Below are 7,500 nucleotides of genomic sequence, written 5' to 3' on the forward strand. Positions count from 1 at the left end.
GTGGCCACTACGTTGTTTTTTTTTTTTTTTTTTTTTTTTTTTTTTTTTAAAAAATTTAAAAATATATACTATAAAAATTTTTATTTCGTAGCAATGGAACAACTGCTACATTAGACGCTTGTGGCCTGTGTCGTAGCATGCCCATCCCGTAGTATGCCTCTCATCAGATGGGCGAGAAGAGACACAATACTTCCCATTTAGGTGCTGGGTCTTTTTTTCTTCTTCTTTTTTTTCTTCTTCTTTTTTATTTCCTTCTTCTTCTCCTTCTTCTACTTCCTCTTCTCCTTCTCCTTCTCTTTCTTCTTCGTCTTCGTCTTCTTCTTCCACTTCTTTCTTTTGAAGATGTTTGACAGAGGGAGCTGTAACTGCTAAGGTCCTATCGTCCCGAAAGCGAACAGAGAAGGAAGACAGGACAGGAGAACGAAAGCCGTTCCGAGAACGAACCTTTTCTGTATGGGATAAAATCCGCCCCGGGTTCAAATCTAATTCTCGACCTTTCGCTAAACCTCTAAGCTAACTAGCCTAACAAATTATTGTTTTAAAAAAAATGGACCTCGTTTCCTTCGGTCAATAAATATCTAACTTCGGCCCTGATTTTTGTAACCGAAGGGATTCAAAGGGGAGAATGAGAGGGAGGGAGAGAGAGAGAGAGAAAGAGAGAGGGAGGGAGGGAGGGAGAGAGAGGGAAAGAGAGAGATGAAGAGGTTAGTTCTTGAAGAAAACGAGGGAAAAAAACTCATTGTTACGGTTTTGTATACAGTGTGACTCAAAAAGAACAAATTTTTCATTAGAAGCTGTACTTACTCTAAAATGGCTGGTTTTCTCCCATGCTGTCTTTCTTTTCCCTTGGATAAAGGTAGAAACACACGACCATCACGTCACATCACGTCACGTGAGCTCATGGGGAGTCAGAATGACGTAGTTCAAAGTTAACCAATCATAGGTAATTTCGTTCAAGACAACCACACTACTATCACGTCACGTGACATGACGTGAGAGTACCTATTACAAAACAATGGAAAAACTTTGAACTACATCTATCCGACTCCCCATGACTTCACGTGACGTGATCTGACGAGATAGTAGTATGCTCTCACCTTAAGACCTCAGTTTTTACAGTTCTATCAAACTTTTCACACTCAAAATTTGCCATTTCTTAAAATTTGCCATTTCTTAAAATTTGCTATTTCTTTAGCAAGGGAAATTTCATCTCTGAACCATACCATGATACCACCCCGTATTATATTGGAGAGGGAACATTGTGTGTTTTTTTTTCTATTCCCCCCATCAAGATCTCAAAATTCCCTCAGTTTTGTACCTTTTGAATGTCAATAAGGGAATTTTCATTTCAATTGTGCTCCCCCCGTGGTTATTCTTGAAAAGGAAGCTTGGTTATTCTAAAACGGGGAGCCTTTAATTTCCACGGAAAAAAAATCCGGTTTAAAAAGGTTCCAAGGAGCAATCCCTAGTCAGCCTAGTTAGCTTAGTTGGTAGCGCGTCTCCCTTGTAAGCGCTAGGCCGCGGGTTCGATTCCCGCCCGGGGCGGATTTTATCCTGATGGGATAATGTTCGTTCTCGGAACGGCTGGCTTTCTCCTATCCTGTCTTCCTTCTCTCCTCGATTTCGGGACGATAAGACCATAGCAGTTAAAGTTCCCTCTGTCAAACCTCTTAAAAAAAAAAAAAAAAAAAAAAAAAAAAAAAAAAAAAAAAAAAAACAAAAAAACAAAACTCTTTTTCTTTACTAAATTTTTCGCTGTCACAGTCCAACCAAATTTTGTTTCGCAAATTTTCTTTGGCAGTTAGTTGCTCTCTAACTTTTTACGGTACTTTTTACTCCAATTATTTTTTTACTTAAATTACTTTCCGCTTATTTTTTTCCAAACTAAAATTTTTCTTTCATTTAATTTTTCGTTGGTAGTTTCGAGCAGCTGTGCATCAACTACGCCAACGAACACCTGCAGTACTACTTCAACCAGCACGTGTTTCAATACGAACAGGAAGAATACAACAAGGAGGGTATTCGTTGGCGCCATATTGAATTCTCGGACAATACGCTGTGTCTGCAGCTGGTCGAGGGGAAACCCAATGGTCTCCTGTGTGTTCTGGATGATCAAGCCAAGTAAGTTTTGAATAGAATAGAATAGAATAGAATAAGGAGGGAATTCGTTGGCGCCATATTGAATTCTCGGACAATACGCTGTGTCTGCAGCTGGTCGAGGGGAAACCCAATGGTCTCCTGTGTGTTCTGGATGATCAAGCCAAGTAAGTTTTGAATAGAATAGAATAGAATAGAATAAGGAGGGAATTCGTTGGCGCCATATTGAATTCTCGGACAATACGCTGTGTCTGCAGCTGGTCGAGGGGAAACCCAATGGTCTCCTGTGTGTTCTGGATGATCAAGCCAAGTAAGTTTTGAATAGAATAGAATAGAATAGAATAAGGAGGGAATTCGTTGGCGCCATATTGAATTCTCGGACAATACGCTGTGTCTGCAGCTGGTCGAGGGGAAACCCAATGGTCTCCTGTGTGTTCTGGATGATCAAGCCAAGTAAGTTTTGAATAGAATAGAATAGAATAGAATAAGGAGGGAATTCGTTGGCGCCATATTGAATTCTCGGACAATACGCTGTGTCTGCAGCTGGTCGAGGGGAAACCCAATGGTCTCCTGTGTGTTCTGGATGATCAAGCCAAGTAAGTTTTGAATAGAATAGAATAGAATAGAATAAGGAGGGAATTCGTTGGCGCCATATTGAATTCTCGGACAATACGCTGTGTCTGCAGCTGGTCGAGGGGAAACCCAATGGTCTCCTGTGTGTTCTGGATGATCAAGCCAAGTAAGTTTTGAATAGAATAGAATAGAATAGAATAAGGAGGGAATTCGTTGGCGCCATATTGAATTCTCGGACAATACGCTGTGTCTGCAGCTGGTCGAGGGGAAACCCAATGGTCTCCTGTGTGTTCTGGATGATCAAGCCAAGACCTACGTATATTGTCACGATTTCTACCTCTCGTAATGTGGTATGTGGGGGTCAGTAATAGAACTATTCTCACGATTTCTACACGTAGAGGTTTTCGTATTGAGAGTTAGAACTTGCGAGGAATACAAATTCACTATTTATATTTATTTACCGATATTTTAGTTAGATAAAATAGATAGTCTGCCTGGGGGACGTTAAACAGGGAGGATACCAGCTTTATTTAGATGGGGGACTTTCAACAGGGAGGATACCAGCTTTATTTAGATGGGGGGCGTTAAACAGGGAGGATACCAGCTTTATTTAGATGGGGGACGTTAAACAGGGAGGATACCAGCTTTATTTAGATGGGGGCGTTAAACAGGGAGGATACCAGCTTTATTTAGATGGGGGACGTTAAACAGGGAGTATACCAGCCTGAAATTTCCCTTGCTAAAGAAATAGCAAAGAGGGGTTTATTCACTCGTAAAATTTTATAGTCGAAACCAGATGTCAAAGCTGACAAATTTCTTCTTTTTCCCTTTCGGAGGGGCAAAAACTACCTAGATTCTATATTTTCAGAAATTCAGATCCACTTAAAAAAAAAAAAAAAAAAAAAAAAAAAAAAAAAAAAATTCTTTCTCCTATCCTGTCTTCCTGCTCTATTCGATTTCGGGACGATAAGGCCTTAGCAGTTACAGTACAGCAGCCCGCTATCAAATTTCTCTTTTTTTTTAAACTCCTCTTCCTCTCTCCTCTCTCTCTTTCTCTTTTTATTACCAACCCATACCACTCGTAATTTCTTCCTCCCTCTCCTCATCTCTCTCTTTCTCTCTCTTTTCCTTCCCCTTCTTTTCTCTTTTCCCCTCTCTCTCTCTCTCCCGCCCTTCGGCATCTAATTGCTTTCCCATTAAAGTGATATTGATCAGAGGGAGAAAGAGAGAGAGAGGGAGAAGGAAAGAGAGAGAGAGAGAGAGAGAGAGAGAGAGAGAGGAAAGATCATTTGTGTAAATTAGACCGGGGTGTATCTTTAAATGTGATGACAACCAAAATTGATTTAACCTCTTCATGCCTGTATGGTCAGGAATGAAGGCGAGGTTGGTATCTGCTCTGTTTCGGTAAAATCTAGAATCCAGTGACCCAGCACAAATCACGTATCAATGACTGATTCAAGGCACGATGCAGGGTTAATCAGAGTATCAGAGCTATGTAATTAGACGGGGTGTATCTTTAAATGTGATGACAACCAAAATTGATTTAACCTCTTCATGCCTGTATGGTCAGGAATGAAGGCGAGGTTGGTATCTTCTGCTCTGTTTCGGTAAAATCTAGAATCCACAGTGACCCAGCACAAATCACGTATCAATGACTAATTCAAGGCACGATGCAGGGTTAATCAGAGTATCAGAGCTATGTAATTAGACGGTCTCTCTCCCTTTGTTTCATCTTTTTCCCCCTCCCAATTCTTTTGTACCTCCGGGCCTTGGTGCTTTAACCAGTCATTTATTTTTGTTCTTAATTTCTTTGTTTTGTTAACTAAGTACTTTTTTTTAATGGAGGGGTATAGTACTTTAAGTTGCTGCGTTTCAGCACTTTTTTTTCTAAGTACAGGTATTTAGGTAGGTATGAAAAGGTAGCTGTTTTTCACCTTTTGGGAATTGGGTCTCTCGTTGTATTTTTCTTCACGGCGATAAAACAGATATGCATATAATGGACTGTAGGTATTATTACTGTAGGTAGGGTTTAGAATAATTTGGTGGGTAAAAGTAGGTAACTTCCGTGCTCGAGTAGGTATCACACTAGACTTGCACGCCGGGTTCGATTCCCGGTGGGGTCGAAGTTTTTTCGGCTCTGTGCTTAGAGTTTGGGGTGCATTCGGCCTAGTTAGCTTGGTTGGTAGCGCGTCTGCCTTGTATAAGCTCTAAGGTCAATTTCCGCCCGGGGTGGATTTTATCCAAACAGATAAGGTTCGTTCTCGGAACGGCTGGAAGCCTATCGACCTATCCTCTCCTCCTTCTAGGAAGCCTAGTTTATGTTGAACTTTCAAGAAATCTTATACTTACCCATCTGATGAGGGAAATACTACGACACAGACAACTCGAGTCTACGTAACAGACGATTCAAAATTGTATCACTCGTATGATTTGCAATTTGTACTATACTGTTGGCTTTTCCCAATCGTGTGATGTTGGAAATAGTCTACTGTTGGTTCCATTCAGGTTGGTTGAGGTTATATTTATTTGAGGTTAATGCGAGAAGAAGAGGGTAGCTTGTCTCTGAATTGAGGGTAAAATTTCCGTCATTAAAGACCTTGGAAGTTGTACAGTACCGTAAACCTCAAGAAAAAAAAATAATAAAAAATAAGAGGCCATAAGAGGCCAGCACTCTCAATAGACATAAGAGGCCAGTCTCAATAAAATTCTGACGACTTCGCACAATAAAATCAAACGTACCTAGACATTATGTTACACTGCCTTTCAATTCAGTGGAAGAATTCTTTCTTCCACTGAATTGACATCGCTAGCCCTGAAGAGAAGAAAATCAACTAATCAACTGATTCCTCTTCTTTTAAAGTTGATTAAAAAAAAAACTCATCTAATGAGCAGTCATCTAACATTCTAACCTATAGGTAAACTATTGGTCAACTAACTGCTGATCAATTACTGGTCACGTCCCGAAACAAAATCTGCTGAAGTTTCAATTACCATCAATGTTTGACCACAACCTTTCTGTGATTTTTCTGCTTTTTTTTTGGCAAACTCCACGTGAAATGATACAATGTTTGACCACAACCTTACTGTGATTTTTCTGCTTTTTTTTTGGCAAACTCCACATGAAATGATAATGAGGAGAAAGAGAAGGGACGAGAAGGAAGAGAAAGAGGGTGGAAGAGAAGGAGGAGAAGAGATGAAGGGGAAAGAGGAGAATGGAGAGGAAGACGAGGTAGAAGAAGGAGAAGAAGAGGAGGAGAAGAAGAAAGAAGAGAAGGCTAAGAAGAAGGAACAAGAAGAAGAAGGAGGAGGAGGAGGAGGGGAACAAGAAAAAGAAGAAGAAAGAGAAGGCTAATAAGAAGAAGGAACAAGAAGAAGAAGGAGGAGGAGGAGGAGGGGAACAAGAAAAAGAAGAAGAAAGAGAAGGCTAAGAAGAAGGAACAAGAAGAAGAAGGAGGAGGAGGAGGAGGGGAACAAGAAAAAGAAGAAGAAAGAGAAGGCTAATACAAACGTAGATAATATTATCATGTTACACTGCCATGTTATCATGTTACAGAATTCTTTCTTCCACTGAATTGACATCGCTAGCCCTGAAGAGAAGAAAATCAACTAATCAATTGATTCCTCTTCTTTTAAAGTTGATAAAAAAAAAAAATCATCTAATGAGCAGTTGTCTAACATTCTAAGCTATAGGTAACTCTATTGGTCAACTAACTGCTGATCAATTACTGGTCACGTCCCGAAACAAAATTTGCTGAAGTTTCTATTACCATCAATGTTTGACCACAACCTTTCTGTGATTTTTCTGCTTTTTTTTTTTTTTTGGCAAACTCCACATGAAATGATAATGAGGAAAAAGAGAAGGGATGAGAAGGAAGAGAAAGAGGGTGGAAGAGAAGGAGGAGAAGAGATGAAGGGGAAAGAGGAGAATGGAGAGGAAGACGAGGTAGAAGAAGGAGAAGAAGAGGAGGAGGAGAAGAAGAAAAAAGAGAAGGCTAAGAAGAAGAAGGAACAACAAGAAGAAGGAGGGGGAGGAGGAGGGGAACAAGAAAAAGAAGAAGAAAGAGAAGGCTAATAAGAAGAAGGAACAAGAAGTAGAAGGAGGAGAAGGAGAAGGAGGAAGAGGAGGATTAGAAGAAGGAGAATAAAGAGAAGGCTAAGAAGAAGGAACAAGAAGAAGGAGGAGGAGGAGAAGAAGAAGAAGAAGAAAAAGAAGAAGCAGAAGAAGAAAGAAGAGAAGATGAAGAAGAAGGAGGAGGAGAAGAAGAAGAATAAGAAAAAGAAGAAGGAGTAGGAGGAGAAGTAAGAGGGGAAACGAAAGAATGGAAGGTGAAAAAGAGGAACAAGAAAAAGAGGAGGAGGAGGAGAAGAAGAAGGAGGAAAAAGAAGAAGAAGAAAAAGAAGAAGAAGAAAGAGAATCGGAAGAAGGAGGAACAAGAAAAGGAGAAGGACAATGTGGAGGAAAAGGAAGAAGGGGAAAGAATGAGTAGAAAAAATCAAGGAAAGCTGCTAAGTCAGACAAAAAAAAAAATCTAGCATGAAAAAAAAAAAAAAAAAAGAAAAAAGAAACTACCTAGGTAAGCTACCTATAATATTTTGTGTAAACAAAAGCAAGGGGGAAAACACTAATCAAACAAATACGTATACAGGGTCAATCAGCCGATCTATGGAATGGAATATGTAGGTACACCCTGTTTATACATATTTCCAAAATGATTGTAGAAAAAAAAGTTTTTTTTTTTTGAAGAGGTTTGACAGAGGGAACTGTAACTGCTATGGTCTTATCGTCCCGAAATCGAAGAGAGGAGGAAGACAGGATAGGAGAAAGCCAGC

This window comes from Diaphorina citri, unplaced genomic scaffold, assembly GCF_000475195.1.
Source record: "Diaphorina citri unplaced genomic scaffold, Diaci psyllid genome assembly version 1.1 scaffold1132, whole genome shotgun sequence".
Taxonomy (NCBI): Eukaryota; Metazoa; Arthropoda; class Insecta; order Hemiptera; family Psyllidae; genus Diaphorina; species Diaphorina citri.